This window comes from Pectinophora gossypiella, chromosome 9 (assembly GCF_024362695.1).
Source record: "Pectinophora gossypiella chromosome 9, ilPecGoss1.1, whole genome shotgun sequence".
NCBI lineage: Eukaryota > Metazoa > Arthropoda > Insecta > Lepidoptera > Gelechiidae > Pectinophora > Pectinophora gossypiella.
In genome coordinates, this window is record NC_065412.1 from 2211520 (window position 1) to 2236634 (window position 25115).

Below are 25115 nucleotides of genomic sequence, written 5' to 3' on the forward strand. Positions count from 1 at the left end.
GTGGCTAAAGCATTTACCATCCCCATTTCGTAGGCACCAGTATTCAGAAGGGCCGAGCACGTGGTGGACGAAACTTACGTAAGTGAGTTGGCGATGCGTAACCACCTATTTTCTGGTGTAAATATCTGAACGGTCCACGCTCCACGACGCATAATGGCGGACTCCACAACGCGATACTTAAACCGTCATTTAAGAAAATGGAGAATACATTATCATTCCACTTCTGTAACCTTTACTGGGTTGGTTTTCCCTTAGCAGGTTTTTATTTTCCCCCGAAGGTTTTTTGGCAGCTTTTTTTGATGTAAGTTAGTAGTCATTACATGAGACATGTCAGGGGCCTTTGGCGGCTCAATAATAACTCTGACACCAGGGTGATGGGGTTGGTAATTCACCTCACAACCCACACGATAGAAGAAGAAGATTTTCCCCCGAAGGTTAGAACCGAATTTATTGTGACTGTTAATAAAACGAACACTATGTTGCATGCCTTATGTTATAAAATATAAATGTCTAACAGTAGACTGCAGACCTCGCTATTTGATACGGGCGTCCCTATTAACATGCAGCCATAAGTAAAATAGTTTATGAAAAAAAGTTCTTAAGATACTTATTTATAAAAGGCACATATGTCGTTATAACCGTTGACAATGATATTCAAAATTAGAAGTCCCCCTTCGCGGGTTGGAAGCTCAGATAGGCAGTTGCTTCTGTAAAAAACCGGACCTGTCAAATCTTCAGGGTAAGAGGGCCCTGTGAAAACGGGATAACTACCTTCTTTTCTGGATTGGGAGTTCTTCTTGTATCGTGCGGGTTGTGAGGTAGATGACCAACCTCATCAACCCCGGTGTCAAGGTTATTATGGAGCCGCTAAAGGCTTAAACTGGCTCATGTAATGACGACTTACATATTTACTTACATGTGACTACCAAAAACTTAAAAAACTTAACTGTACGTTAAGTTTTTTTTTACACACACAGAGATAAAAAGACTACACTACACACACACAACACACACACACTACAACACATACAGTCATACACCACACACATACTATACACATACACACTTTTGGATTAGGTAACTAAGATTTTCGCCTACTTGCAAATTGCGATGTCGTCGACGGCAAATGACGGGATGTTATCGTACAAAACAGATAGGTAAACCGAATTAAACCAGTTATTTCTGGTTAAACCTAAGGTTCGACCGATCTGACCAATTGGACTACAAGTTCAATTCATTCAAAAATTCACTGTGGTTCTGGTTGTCACCGGGTTGCTTCTCAAACGGGGAGCGCCGAATCCCCGGTACCGAATTTGCATCAAACAGTTATAAATTTATCTCACGTGCAATTTTCATTTACGCAGTTGTCTCAATCATTTCTAACGGTGAAAGTTTTTTGAATTCGGTTCAGTAGTTTTTGCATTTATACATACATACAAATCTTTTCTCTTCACTAACCTCGTGAACAGTCATGAGCAATATTATGTACCCACTTTAGAACCCTGTCGCACTGTCATATTTGACATTTAATGAGACGGTTTAATTTGTCAAAAAAGTTAATGTGACATAGTTTCAAAGTGTATACATATTAGTACTCGTGACCGAACATGTTTCTAAGCTTCGTTTCTACGATACTTAGTCATCAGTAACTTAATAACACAGACAAATCGAGTAATAAATACATGCTGACTCATTGAGCCTCCTCCTTACATCTACTTATTGTGATTTAGCTTCTTTTCTCGACTACTTTATCCTTCTTCGAATGAATAAGTTGTGTCAATAGCCTTTAGGCACTTTCTTTGTACAGAAGCTAAAGTGTTTTTTTTTTTGGAAATTCTTTATTTCAATTAATATTACATACTGTGGGTATTTTATATAACGGACGTTCTTTAGGCTGTTTATGTAGTATAATAGGCTACTTTAATATACTAAAGTGTATTAAAGTAGCCCACAAGAGAAACTTTTTCTTGCTTTCCTGATCTGAAGGGAATGAAACTTTCACCTACCTACTTCGATGAAGATTAATGTTAGAGAGATTCCCTAACTAACGATGTTTTCCTTCACTTAGAAAAAGTTAATACTACTACGACTGTTGAGTCCGTAACTTAATAGTAACTTTGTAACTAAGGAATAAGTTGCACATTAGGTATGTGATAAACTTGTTTTGGGTACTGGCCACATTTATGTTAATAAGAATATTCAAGAAAAGCTCGTATATCATGTACACACGTTAGAACCCTGTCGCCTTCACATATTTGACATTTAGCGAGGCTTACATTTCAATTTGACAAAAAAGATAATGTGACATGGTACTAAAATGTAAACATGTTTTTATTATTTTTTTCTTTTATAATTTTAAAAAAGCAATATTGCAATTTGATAGTTGTTTGCATTGCCTACTTACTTTTATATGCGCAAATGTCAAATTGCAATATTGCTTTCTTAGATGAATTGCTTCGATATGGCCATTTTAACCCCCCAGTAAGTACCTAGTAACCGGGACCAAAAACTTAACGTGCCTTCCGAAGCACGGATCGTCAAACTGTCGGACAATCAGGTGATCAGCCTTGTTATGTCCTAACCCACCCAGGGATCACAAAGTGATTTTAAGTGAAAGGGATGCTTCTGCCGAAGAACAAAACACAGAAAAGTGTCTATGTTGGTTTGTGCTTTTATGGATACTTTCTCACAATCTCCACGATCACAACCAATGTAATTAAATAACTATTTAGTTAACGATTATTACGTGCACGTAATTAAAGTACGAGCGAACCCGTCGTTGGTAGATACTTATCTTCTGTGAGCGTTTGCCGTTCAGTTTTTATCGTGTGCAGAACGAATGAGGTCGTTTGAGGTGAACAGCCCCCCAAGGAAAGTCGATGACCCCACGTCCGTGTGGCGCCCGAGTGGAGCACGGGGCCTTGTCAATACCGTAAACCTGCGGTATCGGTCCACTCCGGGGTTTGAGTTGGTCAACGGCTCTACTGCCTGGCGTGAAGATGCTCTAGCTGTGTGGATTGTGAGGTGGATTACCAACCCCATCAACCCTGGTGTCAGGGTTATTACTCAGCCGCCATAGGCCCCTGACATGACTCATGTAACGACTACTAACTTACATTAGTAAGTAATAACCGGGACCAACGGCTTAACGTGCCTCCCGAAGCACGGATCATCTTACTTTTTGGACAATCAGGTGATCAGCCTGTAATGTCCTAACCAAACTAGGGATCACAAAGTGATTATTGTGATTTGTCCCCACCGGGATTCGAACCCGGGACCTCCGGATCGTGAGCACAACGCTCAACCACTGGACCACGGAGGCCGCACATGCTCTGTGTGATGGATTACATCACACACACATACATAAACACACGCCTATTTCCCACCTTGGTATGCAGACTATGGAATTCCATCTGCGTCGATCCTGACGCACTTCTCTTGCTTCATCCACATTCGTCATTCGTTTCACACACGCACGCCGGTTCAGAGTAGATCGCACTAAACCTTTTCTAAGGACATCTCCAATTTGGTCAATGTCCTTAGGTCTTCCATCAACCTTCGCTTTATATACCACTTTCGTAATCCTATTATCCTTCATGCGCTCTACGTGTCCAAACCAACTACTACATACTATGGATTACTTCATATGCGACGTGTATTCGCTTTATACCACACTAAGGCCCTGATTTCTGAAGCACCATCAAGCTTGAGGGTGCCCAGTTGGCCGGATTAGTGATACCCTGCATGTTTTCACTGAGGAAGTTTTCGCTTCTTTACCAACATATACCAGAGAGATGCCGATTTGATTCATCCAGGTTATTCTCTTATTCACTCATTCAATTTGAAATTAATCATCCGGCTCTTTCTAAATCTGTATTTTTTATCTGTACAGTGCCATCTATATATTTTTTCGAGAACAAAGCCTAGAATGTGCATCATTACATTTAGCCTATACAAACACAAACACATAAGTACGTTATACGTATACAATACAACCTTCGAATACAGGATATTGATGTTGATATAAGCAGGAAAAACACGTTTATCCTACCTTAATCGTATGGATTGTTATTTATAGCCTGTTGCGAGCAATTAATTACATTCATACAAACATTGTCTACACGTTCGTTCAGTTGTTGGGTAGGCAGAGACAGTAGTGAAAGACTATAGATGATTAAACGAACTTCACTTAGAAGTTCGTTTCATCGTTATTATATGAGTCGCGCGAGGTTTTGTTGACAAACAAAAAACAATTAATCAATCATTCGTGCAATAAATAATCAATAAATAGTAAATGTAATAAACAAACTACGCAAACATAAACACAGCAGTGAAACCTTGAACTCTTCAACCAGTGATATCGTTTAATTAACTCTCTACTGAAGTGTTCCCGTTTGATTCCCTGCATTCGTCCCTATGCATAGAATAAGGAATAAAAGTACGTGTACAGTCTCTTGCTAGACGTGTATGATCTTTGATGATAAGATCTGGATAAACTGATGTGGAGCCAAAATGAGAACAATCTTGATAGCGTAAAATGTCTGTTTTATTGATGTGAATTTAATTACACAAATACGCGAGTACACGCTACCTTGATGAGTTGGGAACTAACTATACAATTGCGTAAAAGGTAAAATAGCTGACGCGGGACATGTGCGGTTGCAAACCGTACACTACGTATAGATCGGCAACTCTCCGCTTGCCACCAGCGACTGAGCTAGGTTTACCTCTAATTTGTTTTCGAATTCATGTTTGGGTCATAAATGATTATCACGTGCTCAGCGGTGATGGAAAACACCGGGAGGAAACCCACATTCCCGAGAAATGCATTTTCGGTGGTATGTAACCTAACCTGTAGGTATTGGGCTGGTTTTCCCTTCGCGGGTTGGAAGGTCAGACAGGCAGTCGCTTCGGTAAAAACCGGACAGGTCCGGTTTTTTTTTTGATTTGACAGGTCAAATCTTCAGGTTGGGTAAGCGGACCCTGTGAAAAACGGGATAATGCTAGAGAGATGATGAGTTCTATTAGTTTATCTACTACCAAGTTCACTAGGAGTCTAGGACACACTAAAATATCTATATTCTGTGATGCAAACTGTAGGTACTAATGGGAATATTCCTTCCGATCGTTTGAACTGTAAATACAAAGAGTTTTCAATTTCTTCCAATAATGTTCATTTTCTATGGGTGATTTAATTATGCCGGTCAGAGGTCTTAAGTTTCCTTTTTCTAAAATCAAATTAAGAGTGCTTGGCAGCGAAGCTAGAGTCACTAGGCCACTCCCTTTTATAGAGAAGGTCTTCTTTTATACATAACGTATAATGGACTTCACTTTTGAGATATTTTAGGGTTTCGTACCTCAATTGGAAAAACGGAAACCTTATAATGATCACTTTGTTGTCCGCCTGTCTGTCTGTCAAAACCCGTTTTCTCTTAAACGCGTGGAGGTATGGTTATCCAGTAAAAAATTACATCTAATAAATATGACAACAGTGAAATAAAGTGCAGCTTTTAAATCAACTCCATCCAAAGATACAGATAGATAGATAAAATACTTTATTGAGCACAATGGACACAAAATACAGAGATAAGGACACAACAGGCGGCCTTATTGCTCATGCAACAATTTCCTCCAGGCAACCTTTGGGTACAGCCATTTGAGCCGTATTTATAACTGTTCCAATATAGCCATAAAGTCAGGAAATTTGGCACGAAAGAATATACCTACCCATAAACCTAGAATAACGAAAATTTTCCGGAAGTTCTATTTGTATAAGTATTTGTTATCTCTGGCAAAATGAGTTAGAAATGCAAGGAACGGTACCTATCTCATAGTAATCTCCTTATCTTAATTACATTACACCAAGATAAAATGTGAAGTAATATCACGGAATAGAAGTAACAGCATGGAAAGAAAGGCTCTACCGCGCGTTGGGAATCGCCTGTTCAACCCCACTCTCTTTTACTACAACTCCTGCGAACAGATAACTACGATAGCTCTACTGCTTCTCAAATTCCATAGCTGCTTTCCCGACAATGTAATATTTTATGATAGGCTGCAATCGTATCGTTACTTTACGTAAGATACTGCGTACAAAAGTTTTTTTTTTTATAAATAGCCGATCATACTAAGGTTTTTAGGGATCTCCTTGCATGATAGGCGATATTTGACTCATTGCCCTGCAGGCTATAACACTCAAGACGACCTTTTAATATATTTTAAGTAAGAATTGTTTAAAGTAAGTAGGTATATTGTTTACATATGTCGCAATAGGCATGTACCTGTAATGAATATGTGTATTTAATACTTTAGATAATAAATAATTAAATTTTCGCGGAGCTCCGTGTCTCGTAAAGTTTGCGAACGCGTGGGGTACAAAGTTGTATTATGAAGTGTTTGCTCATACTTGTATGGCGCGCGGTTTGCGCTTACGCCTTTCGAACCTCTTTTTTCTATTCCGTGAGTAATATAGTTACTACTACCCTTAATTGTATAAGTTATGTCATCATCATATCATCCAAGCCGTGTCCAGCGACGGCGACTCCTGAATGTCTATCCCAGGTCGATGTTATGATAGGCTCTAATGTGGCTAGCAAAACCGAACTTCGATTTGAAGGTTCGGCCATAAGTTATGTTAACTGAAAATCATGAATTTGGCGACCTTCTAAATGTAAAAACGATTTAATATATGTGACGTGGCTGTACTTTATAAATAAATAAATAAGAAGAAGCCTACTATGATTTGGTACCTGTACACGACTATAAAGAGGAATATATAGTAATAAAAAAATTGTTGTTTTTTTAAAGTTATGTTTATTTTTTTGTTATAATTGTTCCATTCAACTTTATTTCATTATGCAATATGTATTTAGTATAATTGAAATTGTATTTAATATAGAAATATAAGCTCACGGCTAACCCAACTGGGGTAGTCAGAGGTACAGCATTGCATAATGAACCAACATGATATTAGGGAGAGAACCGTATCGCCGTCTGTAACAGTCGAGTCAACTGTGTTAGTGAAAATTGCCTTAAAAATTAATTCATAAATCATTAGTGGCCTCCGTGGTCCAGTGGTTGAGCGTTATGCTCACGATCCGGAGGTCCCGGGTGCGAATCCCGGTGGGGACAAATCACAAAAATCACTTTGTGATCCCTAGTTTGGTTAGGACATTACAGGCAGATCACCTGATTGACCAAAAAGTAAAAAGATCCGTGGTTCGGAAGGCACGTTAAGCCGTTGATCCCGGTTATTACTTACTGATGTAAGTACGTAGTCGTTACATGAGTCATGTCAGGGGCCTATGGCGGCTCAGTAATAACCCTGACACCAGGGTTGATGGGGTTGGTAATTCACCTTACAATCCACACGATAGAAGAGAAGAGTGAGTCTAATAAAAGTAAAAAGCAACCGAATTGAAATCCTTCTCCTATGTATATTTTTTAAATTTCATTAGGAAATAAAAATACAATAAAAGACATAAAAACATGAAACGAAAAGGTCGTGGTGTTAAGAAAGGTCCGTGTTTTTTTGGTAAAGTTGAGTTGCGAAAGGTTGCGAAAGCGAATGGTTGCGTCTGGCAGGCCTCTTAAAGAGGTGAACTGCGAAAATGAAATCAATTCATCTTCTAAAAGCCAAAACGTAAAGACGATTAGGTTACAGTAAAATTGTCTACATATAATAAAAAAAAATCAAAAATATTTATTTTTCAAAATTGGCTTACAAAGTTAGCGCTTTTTGAACGTCAAAAATTAAATTACATAATATGTAACAAGCTGTAAAAACTACTACCACATCGGAATCTGTAACGCGGAAAGACGTGGCCAGAAATCCTCCCAGCACAGGGCCCTAGTCCTTCATGTTTTCCTTTCTTTTTTTTTTAATCCTAACAAGTCAGATGGGTGTTTATTTCTCACAAACCAATTAATGCAATTCCTGATCGATCTTTATATCGAAAAAAACCCGTATAGATCGAAGAATCCCGCACAACCGCCGAACCCGTTCCTCGTCAGTTCATCGGCCGCGTTTTTAAGTTTTTATCCTCGATGAATGCAACCTAACAAGAATGTGTTCAGGTAAGCAACAGTATCGCGTATTGGTGTAAACTAGAGATGGCGACCGAACTGGTTCAGGGGGGCGAGCCAGACGACGTCATTGACCTGTGGAGGGGGGAAAGACCGGAGGGGGGCGTCCCCCCTCACCCCACCGACTGCGAATCAAAATCCCAAGTAGCGGTGGCCGTGACGTTTTTGCTAACAGTTGCGACGTAAATAAGGAAGCTTAAAATAAGTCCTTCTATGCTGTTCTGAGAGCAAATAAAAAACATAGAAAACGTTCAGCTGCTTGTCTTCCCGGGCATGTCGTAAAAACCGACAGAGGGATTGTGTCCTCTAACATGTTGGACTAATGTTATGGGCGATAGGCTGATCCCTTATCACCATAAGGTTCATCATATCCAGCTTACGACATCGTATCAACAGTGGCTGCAAGTTGTCTTTGATTACTTGTGGCTCTGCCCACCCCATTAGGGATTACGGGCGTGAGTTTATGTATGTATGTTAAAATAAGTCCGGAATTATTCGGGACAAACATGTTTTCCGAGTTTGGAATTCGTAAGAACTCGGAGAGTATCAGAGATGTATCAGATATCTGGCCGGGAACACAGGAATAAACAAGGGTTGTGCGTGTGTGAAGGGTTCAAAACCCCCGCCCCGGGGTCGTGTGTTTCGTATAATAGTGTTTATAGTAGTATCGATAGAGGCTTTTAGTAGATATGCGAACAAATAGTCATAATAAAACGTCAAACAGTTTTTCTTTTTTTAAATTTTATTTTCAATTATTGTTCTTTATTAATTTGTTACTTTTTATTATCAGTGTTGTGTGCGTCTATAATTGGCAGGCATATCGGAACTTTTTCTATGTGTACTTTATTTTGTGTGTTTGTGTATGTACTGCTGTTGATGCACCATAATAAATAAATAAATAAATAATAAGGCGAACAGGATTTAAACTTTCAAGCTACACGACAAAATGCAGAATTCGAAATATAATATAATTCAGAGGAAGTTGCTCTACTTTTTATAAAAATAACATAATCGACACATCAATAAAATATTTACTTAAGTAACTATCATGTGTAGGTATTTGTTTTTGTGTAAGTATCGCGTTGTAAGGACACAACTTATCAGGAGACAACTTGCAGGTCCTATTTTTTTTTAGAATATAACAAAAAATACATAAAAAATAAGCTCACGACTGTATTCCTAATTGGGTTAGTCAGGTCACATCCACCGCAAGGCGAATTAAGTACCCACGGCTGTGGTCCAGTGGTTGAGCTGGGGCTCACAATCTGGAGGTCCCGGGTTCGAATCCAGGTGGAGACATATCATAAAAAATACTTTGTAAGATGATCCGTGCTTTGGAAGGCACGTTAAGCCGCTGGTCCCGGTTACTACTTACTTATGTAAATTAGTAATCGTTATATGAGCCATTTCAGAAGTCTTAGGCGGCTCAATACTAACCCTGACACCAAGGTTGATGGGGTTGGTAATCTGCCTCACAACCCACACGATAGAAGATTATAAAACAAAAAATATGAATCCCGTGCCTTTACAGGCAAACTAAATGGAGCAAACAAATGTTATTCAAACAAAGAACTCGACCGTAGAATAGGACAGGACGATACAAAAAGTTGAAAAGTTTAGCGAAGGTCGGTGTCGAGACAAGTGAACATCGGGTCAAGTTCATTAGCCCCTCACTATTCGAGGGGTGGTTTTTTTACACATTTTTTTTTTGTCAACTAGCTCTTACTCGGCTTTAGGGCATGTGGCTGCTTTGTGGAATAAAGAAAACACGTGATTTTTTATTAAAATATTTTGTGTTTTCTGGACAGTCGTGTTACGTCACTTCTCTTTAAGTATACAGTTTAAATACTATTTGCTTATTAGCATGGTGCTTAGGACAGGTGTTAGATAATGTACCTATAATACATTTTAATACTTTGTTCTTTGCAAATCTTTTCTAAACTATGTTTTAGGTAAGTAAATTGAAATTATACGATTAATTGAATATTGAGGAAGCAAGAGAAGTACGTCAGAATCTAAGCAAATGGAGTTCCAAAGTCCGTGTTTAAGGTCGGGTTGCCATTAACGCGGAGATCGGCGGAGTTGAGCGGAGATGTGCGGATTTGACCAATCACCGTGAGGGAGACAGTGAAAGAACGTCTTCGTTTTTCGCTCTCTCGAACGCTGTGATTGGTCAAATCCGCACATCTCCGCTCTTCTCCGCCCATCTCCGCATCAGTGGAAACGCAGCCTAAATGGGAATTGTATGTATGTATAAGTAATTATAATTACCTTTATTTATCGCCTCAGAGCACAACGTGTTTCCTGGCGGACACTATTTAATCAATCGACTAATCATTCGTCAAGTGCCGTCAGGGTCAAGGTAGTGACTTTTAGAGCCTGTCCATAACAACCAGATAACCTAGCCTTGATTGAAACAAAGTCGACACAGCACTTCACAAGGTGAACGAGTGTAGTACAAATAAATTAACAATTATTGTAATGACTGCAACGAAACAATACTTTAAGAGACTGACTATTCAATGAGAGTATTTCAAATCAAATCACTTTATTAAGTATATCAAATATACACAGAACTAAATTTCAACAATCAGACATAAGACATGAATACAGTACAATTGGGCGGCCATATTGATTTTCCAGGGAACGTTCCCCATAAACAATATAGATGGCTTTCTACAGATTTAACGTTAAGTATATTAATACCTATTTTCTCATTGCCTTGGGTAAGTGTATATAGTGTAATGACAAAAGCATACCTATATAAAAATAATAGGCTAGTTTCCAACTAGTCAAATCAATTACTTTTTACTAAACGCCAAAACACAAAATAACTATGGAATTTGTATGAAAAACCACACAGTGACGTCATAGAAAAACGTGATAAAATGACGGACTTATTATTACGTTTTTCTTGATTAAAATTCATTAATAAGTTAAATAGAGAAAAGAAAATGTTTTTCGTTAGTTTTAGATCTGTCTTTATTTAGTAATTAGAATTTCATAATTTATCTTTAACCTAGTACACGACCCAATTAATATCGCGTGATTTCCAGGATTTGTGACCAATAGCAATAGGCTCGCTGCGTGTTAGATGGGACTGAAACATAGCTGGCGAGGAGTGGGTGTACCCCTCTGCCTACCCCTTTGGGGATACAGGCGTGATGCTGTGTTATGTGTTACAGATATATTTGCACACGAGGCCGCATAAATATGTTTGTATTTGTTTGGCCTCCTGCCCTTGGCCTTTGCCAGATGGCGATCAAGTGTCGTTACCATTCTCGACTCGTGCTCTTCCGGTTATGAACACCGAAAAGTAAGGGACTTTTTAATGGCATAAAATTTCATGTGTGCTTTGGGTATGAGACGAATTCTTTATGGAAAAAAATAAGTGTAAAGCGACCTAATTTAAAAATAAAATTAAAGAATTTGTTTTTTATCCATTTTATATTAAATAAATAAAATATATTAATATAATATAATATTTATTTTTATATGCACAAGTATTCCCATGCTGCACTATCCCGCTATATTACCTAATATTCAAAATCTCCTATACTTAAAGGTTGCCTGGAAGAGATTGCTACTTAGCAATAAGGCCGCCTATTGTACTAATTCTATTTCTCTTTTGTTTTGTATTTTGTTTTTTCCTGTTTGTGCAATAAAGTATTTGTTTTTTTTTTTTTTTTTATTTATTTATTGTTGAAAACATTTTACATAAGGATACAATTGAATCGCATTGCTAAACCTTGCAGGTTTGTCTCAATGCAATATTCCGCTATTGTTACAGTTTGTACTTCAGAAGTATACCATTAATTAATAACACTATTCAACAAATAAAGTACACATGTCAAACGCCAAACGCATACATGGACGAAAGAACCGGTAGGATAGGTAATTCGCCACAAGTGAGGCGCATCATACCTACGTATGAGCGGGCGATTCCGAGAAACTGGCAAGCAGCAAACAAGTAAACAAGATAGTAAACAGGGTGCTCCAAATTCACACATCAAGTCACATACTTTGTAGGTTTTCAAACATGTACCTTTTTAATATATTGTTGAGGTTTTTTGGTGTGATTTTATGCCTAATTTCAATTGGTATCTGATTTATTAAGTCAGGTACGATGTAATTAGACACTAGTTTACCGTAAAAATTGTTAAATTTGGGCTTATTTAATATATGATTTGTTACCTGCCTAGTTATTTTGAAGTGTGATATTGGATCCTGTATTTCAGTTCTAAAGTATTGTTCTTTTAGCATCTGGAGTTTAAATTTAACATGGACCGGTAGTATTTTACAGAAATAGAAAAGATCATAGTCGTTATTTAATTTATTTTTTATATTATAGGGTATTATCATTTTCAGTAGTCTTACTTGTAGTTTGTATATCCGGTCTAGATAAGATTTAAATGTACGACCGTAGCTGCTAAGCCCGTAAGATACAATACTTTCTACTAACGCTGTGTACATTGCCAGTCTGACTTGGTATGGTATTTTGTTTCGGATAATATAAAATTTTGCCAAGACAGCACGCAACTTGTTACATACCGAGTCTATATGAGCCTCCCAATTAAAATTAGTGTCAATAATTAGTCCGAGGTATTTTTGTTCTGTAACCTGCTGGAGTGGCAAACAGTCACAGTGTTTAGGAGCATCAACATCGTGCAAACAATGGTGATTGTGCCCTATAATTTTTACCATAGTGACAGTTCGTGACTGGTTGGAGTGCACGTGAAGCAGTTTTGTCTTTTCTCCATTCAACACAAGTCCAGCGTCATGAGACCACCGACATACAATATCAAAATCTTGCTGAAGTTTTCGTTCCGCGTCTTTTAAATCTCGTTCTGCAGAAACTAGACATGTGTCGTCTGCGAATTGATAGATACTGCAATTTTTGATGCAGTTATTTAAGTCATTGACGTACGACAGATAATGTAGTGGGCCAAGAACGGATCCTTGTGCGGTTCCCTCCGTCACGTAAACTTTTTCACTACAAGATTTTCCTATCTTCACATGGTAGGTCCTGTTATCAAGGTAATTTTTGCACCACTCAAGAATCCGTCCCCTCACGCCTGTGTCGGCTATCTTTTGTACAAGCAGTTCGTGTCGTAACACATCAAATGCCTTAGTATAATCTATCAATACAATAAGCACATGTTTTTTGTCATTGAGATGTTTATTTATTTCATCAGCAAACCTAGACAGCAACATGGTCGTGCTTTTGTTAGGCTGAAAACCGTACTGATTGTGTGACAGCACGTCATGGGTGGTATAGAACTCATGTATTTGATTACTGATAAATTTCTCCACAACTTTATCAATGATAGGAAGCATTGTTATCGGTCTATACTTTGTACTATCTTTACTATCACCACCCTTAAATATCGGCCGCACTAATCCAGTCTTGAGCTCATTGGGGTAAATACCAGTTTTTATACTAACACTAATAAAGTGGGCTATTGCATCGGCTATCTTGTCAGCTATTTTCTTAAGGTCCGTTGCACGAACTCCATCAATGCCAGGTGCCTTATTACTACTCATGTTACCGATGATTGAGTGGATCTGTTTTACGGTTGGTTTTTTAAATAGCATTGATTTATCTAGTGGTTGCTTATATAAACCCTCATCAAGCAGTCTGATGTTGCAGTTTGGTATCAAGTCTTGAACACTATTTTTAAATGTCCTAGCAAACATATTAGCAATACTTTTATCGGAACCAAAAGATTGAAATGCCCTACCAATTACATCATTAATTTTAGAACTAATTTTGCCTGAAATTTCATTCAGAATATGCCAAAGTTTCCTTATATCGTTTCTGTGTATAAATATTTCATTTTTATAATATTCATTTTTATGTTTTTCTACTAATTTATTGGTTTTGTTTCTTTGTTTATTGTATTCGAGTTTTTTTACCATATTTTTTGTATCCTTCGTCCATTCTAGAAATAACGTATCCCTTTTCTCACATGCTCTTGCTACGGGTCCAAAAACCCATGGTTGTTTATTTCGTTTAGATACACTTAATTTATGAATAAATGTTGATTTTTTATAGCATTCTGAGAGGCTACTGTTTATGAAATTATAGATGGCTAATGGACACTCAAACTCTTTACATACATTCCAATTAATATTTTCAAGTTCTTGTTCAAGATAAATATTGTTAATTTTTGGTACAAAACTTGGAACCCCCTGTACACGCAGTACCCCCACGAAAGCTACGGCGGTCATATTGTGGTCGGCCAGTTTAGTACCGAGAGCAGCGCAGTACACATCTTGTAATCGGGAGCGCACAAATATGTGATCGATACAAGATTTCGTGACCGTGTTTTTCCTGCTTTCTATTCTAGTGTAACCCGTCACCCCGCTTACAAGTCCGTGTCCGCTCATAACGTCCATGTATGCTTTTGTTACAGAATCGCTGTGTTTAAGATTGATATTCATATCTCCGATAACAATCAAATCCAAACCCTGTGAAAAAGATAGTGATTTATCAATTTCTGATATAAACAAGTGTTTCCTGCTACTTGGAGGCCTATACACGACACACAAAGCTACCTTATAGTTCGACGGGGTTTCTAAGTTACCTTTGAGGCACTCAAAGTTCGTTGTTGTAGATTTTAACTGGCAGAATTTGTGTTTCTTGTGAACGTAAACAACGATACCGCCGCCTTTCCGATTTTTTCTGAGCTGTGTGTGCATAATATAGCCCTGCAAGCTGAACAAGTTACTTATTGTATTGGAGATATTAGCTTCCGTTACACATATTACGTCTATTACCGAAGTTTTATATGAATACACTATCTGTTCTAACTTACTAAAATATTTTACCAGTGAATTTATATTAATATGAACACAAATTACACTATTACATTTCTTATTAGGCAAATGGCTTGCAAAGAGGTTAATATCGACACAATCTGATATTTCTGTTACGAAGCTATCAAAAATTTGATCTTCCATTCCACAAAATTAAAGTTTGATGTCTAAGTTAATAAGAAGGTGTTTCTTTTCAGGCAGCAAGGCATTGGATGTCATTCTCGCTTCTGATCAAGAAAATCCTTTCTTTTTCAGATTTTCTGGCAAACACTTTACCATGTTTAGCCCAAACAAATTTAAATTTACTTGTGTCCTTGAGCTCAGCCTTAGTTTTTGCTAGTAGATATTTGGTCCTTCCAGTCAGTGCTTCACGTACATGTACCACCACGGAAGCAGCTTCTCCGCTCAAATCCGGGAGTACACTAGAAGCAAGGAGATTAGCAGCACGCCCCGCATTAATCCATTGCATTTTAGAGAACTCATTGTTCAACTGGACTAGAATAGAACCTGTTTTCCCTTTACGGGCAGATAGGCGTCGAGCGGTACGTACATGATTATTTTCATCAACTACCTGCAATAGAGTTCCAACGTTTTGGACTATTTTAGCCACGTTTTCATTTTCTTTGTAGGGAATACCCGCTATCTCCACGTAATCCATTAGCCCTGCCTGTTCAAGTGATTCTAATCGTTGTTCAAGCGCTATTACTTTAGTTTCAAGGTGGGTATTTTGATTTTTGAGAGCGATTTGTTTCCGTTCAAGATTTTTAATTTTTTCCGTTGCAGCATTAATCGACTCCTCGTATTCATCAATTTTGTCGCTAGCATGCTGTACTGACTTCATCACAGCTTCCAGCTCACGCATAACAATCTTGTGTACCTCCTTGGTGATGTTGTTAAGGAGTTTCTTCAGTTCAACGGCGGGCGTCACAGTGGTTGCGGATTCTATAGGATCATCTTCATCATCTTCCACCGCCGATAAGAATGACGTTCTCCTAGTTGAAGAATGGTGACAGTCATTGCATACCCACTCCAGCGTGTCGGCTGCATGCAGAGCGGTTCGTTGCTTGTTACTAAGTCCACTACACTCCGTCCTCTCGTGAACTATTGCGTCGCATCGACTACAAGTTATTGCAGGAGCCTTTTTGGTGACAGACTTCTTACAAACACTACACTTGTTCATAGTAATGACGGATTTTGTCCTGAACTAAATGGTTTGTGTTTTTATAGTGACACTGATAAACGATTACGGTCGAGCACAAGTAGAAGAAGCGGGCAGTTAATATATATAGTTATATGGCTTCAAATAAAGGACTATTACACTAATAGCGAGCGTGCGCTCTCGGCGGCGTCCAAGCGGAATGTCATGTTATAACAACTTATGTTATGTTATAACAACTGAGCATCGCGCATATATCCCTGAAAGGGTAAGCAGACGTGTATAGTAATAAACCCATTCAAAAATGTTTATTCTGTGTGCAGTGTTCTGTTCTCTCACAAGCTTAAATCAAAATTAATACCTATATCCTATGTATTAGGAGTGTGCAGTCATGAGCAATATAATGTACCCACTTTAGGACTCTGTCGCACTAACATATTTGACATTTAGTGAGACTTCCAGTGCAATTTGTCAAAAAACTTCATGTGAAATGGTACCATAGTGTATGCATATTGTTGCTCGTGACCTTACAACCAAACACATCACAACACTGTTATGTAAATTGTTTTACCACTTTATGTGTTTTCGCAAATAAATTGATTTGATTTGAACCTTTGCCTTTGCTTCTGCGCTGGTATGAAATACTTGAAGTAAAATTATTGCCTTCACACAAAGAAACTACAGTCGCGAAACTGCAAAATAATATTTCGTACAAAAATAACTCAAGGTAACCAGTGTCACTGGCTTCTTATCTGTGGGCGGGACAAAGACTCGTCATGTACGAAAATAATTGAGTTGAGGTGGGTTATTATACCACCTGATACGACAAAAATCGAACTAAGGCCAGTGCGCACTACGAGTTTGTCGCCGCGCGGCAGAAAAGAGCAGCGGCATACATAATGTCGCACTTAATACTGCGCCGCTGCGATGGCTCTGCCGTCAAGTGCGCTCAATACAATTTAAAACTGTTTGGTACAGTATTACAGTGCGACATTACGCCGCTGCTTTTTCTGCCGCGCGGCAAAAAACTCGTAGTGCGCGCCTGGCCTTAATATCGTAATTACTTTTCAATCACAATTTATTCAACGCAATTTAATAGATAAACTTGTTGATGGTCAATGTAACATTTGTGAATCTACATCATTTCGCAAGGTGTTATGGCTGAGGATAAGAAATGACAAGAAACTGCAACAGCAACACATCTTAAAAAAAAAAAAGAATGGGCTCACGTTTGACCACAATCTCACCTGATGGTAAGTGACGATATGGTCTAGGATAGATCACACTTAGCAAATGCCTATTCACTTGTAGAATTATCGATTGTAGAGCTAAAATTTTGAAAACCGCTTTATATCGAAGTGTTTAGTGATTTTTTAGCAAAATACAAACCAGACTAAATTGGAGATGTCCTTAGGTTTACTACGATCTACTCTGACCCGGCGTGCGTGTATGAAACAATTGATGAATTGAGAAGTAAGCAAGAGAAGTGTGTCAGGGTCGAAGCACATTGAATTTCATAGTCTCTGCTTACCCCGGTGGGAAATAAGCGTGAGTTTATGTGCGTGTATGTAAATTAATAAGTTATTTATATTTTTTTACATCTTATAATGTAGTACCTTATTTATTTTTTATTTTTTCAATGCTCAAATATGCCGCAAAGTGTGCCGCAAGCATCCGGAACGATGGGCAAAGATCATCACGCACTGGGTACCACAGGACGGACACCGTAGACGTGGTAGATCCCGGAAACGATGGCGCGATGATCTCGACGGTTATCGAAAAGACTGGATAGAGCTCGTACAGAACCGGGATACTTGGAAAGACATGGGGGAGGCCTTTGCCCAGCAGTGGGATCATACAGACTGTGCACGCAAACTATACTCATGGCTGAGATTTGAATCTGCCGCCTCGACTTATGCGAGCCGCGGCATTCCACGCTATTGGTCGAAACCAATATGGCGTCACTCTGTTCGCGCCGACCACGGGGTCCGCCACGGATAATTTGTTTGCTGTGAATTTATTGTGAAGAAACTGTTTAATCTATCGGAAATTGTGTTATTAATGTTGGACAATACCTAATTTAACTCAGCTGAGTGTTAAGTTGGTGAATTCAACAAGGAACTGTCGGCGGTATAGGTATCTCGGTCCCGTGGTTTGGAGCCCGGCGCAGCAGCAGTCAGGTTGGTGGCCTTCTCATTTCATGCTGTGATTATGTATAGATTTGTGTTGCACTGACCACCTTACCAGCCATGGATTTAGTCTCTAGCTCTGGTTATCGAAGGAATTAACGAACACAGGCTATAAATAATAATAATGCTCGAATAAATTTGTACCATACTCGTCTGACGCGTGGGTCGAGCCGACTCCTACGCAATGAATCTACAATATAAATAGGATCAAGGAGGTTTTTGCTAAGGATAAAGCGGCTAGTTTTAAAGAATTTTCTTTTTCGCGTAGATTATAAGTAAAAGGTCCCCAACCCTGGTATCAGGGTTATTTTTGAACCGCCTAACACCCTAACGGGGCTGATGTAACGACTACGTAGTTCTTCTATCGTGTGGGTTGTGAGGTGGAATACCAACCCCATCAACCCTGGTGTCAGGGTTATTAAAGAGCCGCCATAGGCCCCTGACATGGCTCATGTAACGACTACGTACTTACATCAGTAAGTAATAACCAGGACACACGAAAAGCCAAAACACGAGGAAGGCACGTTGGAGCAGCGTGGTGGAGTATGCTTCATAATTCTCAAGAATGTGGGTTTCCTTACGATGTTTTCCAGCACGTGATAATCATATATGAATAAACATGTGTTCGAAAACAAATTCGACAATCATTGGTTTATTATGCTGGGTTCGAACCTGTGACCTCAAAATAAGTACTGGTAGAATTAAGTAAATTAAGTACTTACCTTAGTATTAATTTTCACGATGTGAATATTCCCATTTGTTATTAATGTCATCGTCCGACCTTCAAAGATGTATTATTTATTCGCGAGTTCAATGTATTCTGATGAATAATTTCGGCAAGTAATGAATATCTAATAACATGAGACGTTTGTCTGTTATAGGATCTAGCCGGTATAGATACCAACTCTGTTGCAATTTAATATTTGGGGGGTTAAAAAGGCCACATCCAAACAGTAACTAACTTAACTAGGTAACTTTTTGCTATAAGTCTTTTTTTTGACGTGATTTACTGTAAATTTGCCGCAGATGGCATTTACTACTTGGCCGGACAAATGGGGAGCGCTGAAGGCTCTCACCCGGTACAATGTTTAAGACAACAGGCCTGAGGGTGCCCAGTTGGGCGCGAACCTCTGCTCAGGGCGTCGTCTGAAAGGAAAAAATATTTGAAAGAATTAATCGACCCTAGTGGGTCGATAGCGATAAGCGCAGATTGAGGGAAGTCGTCGACCACGCCGGCGGGGTCGGTATCGGGGTTCTGAAGTTTACTATACGTCAAAACACGAAATTACTATGGATTTTGTATGAAAAAGCAACCTGTGACATCATAGAAAAACGTGATAAAATGTCGCAATTATTATTTAATTTTTCATTATTAAAATTCATAAACACTTTAAATATAAAAACGAAAACAGTTTTATTGCCTTTAGATCTGTCTTTGTTTAGTAATCGGAATTTTATAGGTAATTTATCTTTGACCTAGGATACTAAACTACCCGATTCATCTACAAAAAGCAATATTGCTATTTGCATTTACTTTTATATGCGCAAATGTCAAATTGCAATATTGATTTTTTTAGATGAACTGCTTCGATTTGCTTTTTTGGACCCCCTGATAACTAGAGAAAATAAATAAATTAACCACTGAAAAGACTACTGTATGATATTTGAATTTCTCTATGAAGACTTTATGACAAAATATTTAGGTACTCGCAGGCGAAGGCGTCTCGAGTACTTAGTATGTTACTGAATATATGAACCGAATACATTAATATAATTAACTAGCTTTTGCCCGCGACTTCGTCCGCGTGGCGTGTTATAAAAGAGAAATCTTTGTGTGTGGGGGAGTGCATGTCAAATTTCAAGCATCTAACTTATGCAGTTTAGATTTTTTAATACAAATGTTTTTTCCCGCGAACTCCCGTTCCCGTGGGAATTTTGCAATATCCTGTTGCAGCTAAGCTTAAAGTTTACAATGGTACCTACATGCCAAATTTCAAGCGTCTAACTTAAGCGGTTTAGATTTTTCATACAAAAGGATTTTCCCGCTAATTCCCGTTCCTATGGGAATTCCGGGAATTCCTTTCTTAGTGCACCTCTACGGTACCTACGCTACGTCTCTTCCAAATTTCAAGTGCCTACGTCTAGCCGTTTAGGCTGTGCGTTGATATGTCAGTCAGTTTCTCCTTTTATATATTTAGATATTAATAATATTCATTAAGGATTATATTAATTTGAATAGCAAACTTACGGTGTTGGGCGGATTAGAAGAGTAGCTTTAGACAGCGCCTGTAACAAAGAAAAAAAAATATTATGACATCATTCAGCCTTCAATAAGGAAGTTTCCAGGTTACGTTCTTTAAATATCACATAGATGGCGTTGTACGGTTTAGGAAGTTGTATTGTTATAAACCATAGCCTTTTTTTGTTATTGTGTCTGTCCGACAGGCAAAGGGAACATAGCCCATACAGCCGGTAAACCATAGCCTAAAAATGAATCACAGTAAAAAATACAAGTTTGTAGCAGCCAAAGGGGTTAAGGGGTCATCTAAGACAGCAATATTCCTATTTGACATTTGTTTGCATTGCGCACTTACTTTTGTATGCGCAAATGTCAAATTGCAATATTCCTTTCTTAGATGAATTGCTTCGATGTGGCCATTTTAACACCCCAGATCTTCATTTAAGTAGTTCAAAACTTCAAAGTCCATAAAAAATATACTTTATGGCCAATGAGAATATCAACACTTCATCGTTTTTTTTTACTTTGGTCCGGTAGCCGTATACTGCCAGCTTTCTGAACTCAACAACGCCATCTGTGTGTTTTTCAAAGAACTACATCTGTATAGTTTCTCATTAACCTCAAAGGACTGTTCTAAAAAGTGGTTTTGGTTACACTTGTCCCCCAGGAACCGACCCCGGGGCCCATAGATTGGTGATCATCGTAATAAGCCACTACAAAACTTGCCGCTGCTTTATCATACCTAAAATAGTTTGTAGAGTGTTTGGAAGTGACTTTGTGATCCCAATGACATGAGATAGCTAGTTATTTGGGGGTGACATTGTGACAAATAATGTATGAGGACGGTCGCGACTTCATAAATAGTAAAATAGTCGGGACTTCCAAACAGCCCAGAGGTCAATGGCCTAAATACCTATTTTCGTTCTGTTCACGCTCTACTACGGAATTTTATCTACGCAAATGTTTCAAGTCAACAAACAGTTCGAAGTTTTGGTTGACATAATACCTATTTTCGCGTAAAACTAATTCGTACCTCTTTTTAGTGAAATAAAGACTTAACATAGGTTCATCATCTCCCTAGCATTATCCCGTTTTTCACAGGGTCCGCTTACTTAACTTGAAGATTTGACAGGTCCGGTTTTTCACAGAAGCGACTGCCTGTCTGACTTTCCAACCTGGGACGGGAAAACATAACTCCGAAAATACATCTCTCGGGAAAGTGGGTTTCTTCACGATGTTGTCATTCACCGCTGATCACGTGATAATCGTTTATGATCTAAACATGAGTTCGAAAACAAATTCGACAATCATTAATTTAGGCCTGAGCTGGATTCGAACCTGCGACCTCAAAGCGGGCTACCACGGCTTAGAATGTTGTCGGCTTGAACACATTAAGTAATTTAATCATTTCGGTGCCTCCGCTGCAGACGGGAAGTATTTTACACAACTATGTAATAATTATTTTAAAATTCGTACATGACGTAATTTCTTTTTTAAAATAAAGTGAGTAATCCAAAGCTTTGACTCAAGACGGTTAATGTTCAAGGAAGCGCGGTGAACACTGAACACGTTTTATAATGTTCACGTAATACACGTAACATAATAAGGCTAGCTGCACGCTATAGCTCTTCCGGAAACTTGTATTGAATACGGTCAAATGTTGCCAGACGAGAAAATGTATTTTTGACATTAAAAATTGTGTAAGTATACAGGATGTCAGTGACATCGTAACGAAAAGTTTGAGGGATCAGAATCAGAATCATTTATTCAACGTAATTATCAAGGATAAACTTGTTGAAGGTCAATGTAACATTTTTGAATTTACGTCATTTCGCAAGGTGTTATGGCTGAGGAGAAGAAATGACAAGAAACTGCAACAGCAACACATCTTTTAAATCAATGAGGGTTCATTTACAAGTTATTTAATAACTAGAGAAACACATTCAATACCAGACATTTTTATCATTTAGGTAATCATTAATCTTATAATAGGCTTTTTTACATAAAGTAAGCTTCACGTAAGCTTTAGTTCTCTGACAAATTTAAAATATTATCTGGTATTTTATTGTAAAAACGTATACATAGCCCCAAAAAAGATGAATTTAATTTACTTAATCTAGAATTTTGAACAACAATTTTATTTTATTTTTTCAGGGATCACTGAGACCATGATTCTGAATTGACATCATTCAAAATTAATGATGTTACTTTTGCGTTGTAAAATTCCACTTATAACCTATGTGACCCGTGGTTGTACCACAGAATTTTTTCTCCCGATGGCACAACTAAACACTTTCCCTGTAGAACAATTAATTATACGCTGGTACAGCGGGCTTAGCACCGTAAGCGCGCGATTCTTTCTCGCCTCGACATACGTCACCCGTCACTCTCTCACAGTACTGCACAGAAAGAGACAGACGATCTGTATCGCGGCGAGAAAGAGTCGCGTGCTTACGGTGAACAAAACGTCGCATAGTTTTATGCCGAATTTGTGTTGGGGTTGTTAGTTTGTATAAAAAAAATAAAAAAAGGCATCTCTATGACACTACTTTTATTATCTGTCTCTTTTGTCTACACTTCATCCGTCATATTTTTTTCCCACTTGTTCTATTCGCCCTTTAAGAAATACAAACATATTACGTGTACAGTTTGTTTTGTTTTAAAAACCACGCTATAAAATGCAGGAAAATTAAAAAAAATACTCCTATTATTGTTGCTTATCATGATTTGATAAAGTACTTGACATGCCTTTTCCTTATAGGAATCTTCTCATGTTTTCCTCTGACTTACTGTCCCTTGTTCTTTCCAATTTTTTTACCCATTTGTGAAATACTTACCGAAGGCAAAGGCGACCTTATTTTTCAGATCACGGTCGCTGACTCAAAATACAAATGCCGCGCCAGTGTGGGTGTTCCATTTTTGAATAAGTATTGGTTTTGATACTGATTATCAATTATTTTTCAACATTTGTAATTAGTCAGGAGTGTTATGCTGACAGATTTTTTTACAGTGATCTTGAATCTAAACATAAGAACATGAGTTCATTATTTTGAAGATTTTTCTCTGCTAATCCATCTAATGATCATCTGAAAATGATCTATTAATAACACTGTTAATTATCAAGGTTTGTAAACATAACCTACATTATTACATCGCTGTAGACGGTGTCTATCTAACTGAACAAGAAATTGTGCAAATTCCGCTTCGAGCGCGCGACCACTTTCACCGGCGCCATCTTGTGCTAGCGGCCATGTCGTGCGTCCGCGCGCTTCATTGACGAATTGGCGCGAATTGTCACGCCTGCGCGCTGTGACGTCACAGACCTCAATTGCTGGCCCCAGTCACGATTCGGGTTTTCACGCAGTTTTCCACGCATCTAGTACCTACTACGGTAAATAATGTACCTACATATGGTTACTACATTGTTGCTATGTTTACAAACAATACAGTCATGATAAAGTCGTCTAGGTACAATTACATTGTATAACACCTTGTTTTAATGACACACTTCACGAATGACTGTTTAGTACAACACTAGTTTAGATATGCTACATTTGACGTGTATTTGTAAAGAAAATACATAATACATATACAAATCAATTTAGCAAAATCTCACATTCTTAAAATTGATGCTCTTAAAATACGTAAAATATTTCAAATGCGTAACATATTCAAACGACGCGAGGGAAATTTATTGAACATTTTTGCATTAGTAAAATGTTTTACGTCTAGACATTTAGAATTACATTAGCTAACCAAAGCAAACCCATTTATATGGCTGATTCGGTTATATGCAAAATTTGAACCCTGAAAGGGTTGTCGTGTCCAGTTTATTGTATTACCGGTAACCATTAAAATGTTAAAGGGTGCTCTGTGAAGGGAACCAATGAACCAATTATCTACCGATAACGCGATTTCCTTGAAACATATTACCGTTAAAAGTCTGTCTAATAAATTTTAGACCGGCTCTTCTCTTTTGAGCATCGCCACATAATCAAGTTTTCTCTCCTGTATCAAGTAAAGCATCAACATCAAAGGTTGGTAATGTAATCAGTATTCGGTGCGCCCGCAGATCATAAAAACAATGGATATGCCTTAAGCACTAAATTACACGAGTCGGCATGTCGCCTGTTAACACACGTCGGCGTCTGAAGCGTCCGCAACGTATTAACACTTATAGTTCGTTCGTTCGCTATAGTTCGTTTCATTAGAACGTTTTGCTTTGTCACTTGTCTGTCACTATGATCTTGATATTGTTTGTTTCTCATACATAACCTTCATAATGTTTTCGTTAGTTGGTGTCCTTCCTTCTTTAAAGGGTTTTTTTTTTCAATACATATTTGTATTCGTCTTTGCCTGTTTCTACACTACGAGGTACGACATAAGCAATCCTATTATTAAATTATATTGGGTCGCTTTTTTTAAAAAATGACTTGCCTAATATTTAACTTCTTTATGACACGACGTTCGCCTCTTTAATTTGTCCTATGTAAGCTTTTTTTGATCTTCCCTTCCTCTCTTTCCCTTCCATGATTTCATGAAGTTAATAGTCAAGAATAGAAAACACTACACCGACAAGAGTTTAGTTCTTAATTTAAAGATGATTAGGCCTCATATTTGCATTAAG

General features: G+C 38.1%; 1 protein-coding gene across 1 annotated transcript in view; it reads right to left on the reverse strand.

Moving 5' to 3' along the window:
* The window catches only part of LOC126369359 (titin), an 87649-nt gene that overhangs the window by 57824 nt on the left and 4710 nt on the right, over positions 1-25115 (reverse strand). The window contains exon 2 of the mRNA XM_050013712.1: positions 20498-20535. The gene's annotated coding sequence lies outside the window, so the exon portion shown is untranslated. The remainder of the gene's footprint in view (positions 1-20497; positions 20536-25115) is intronic.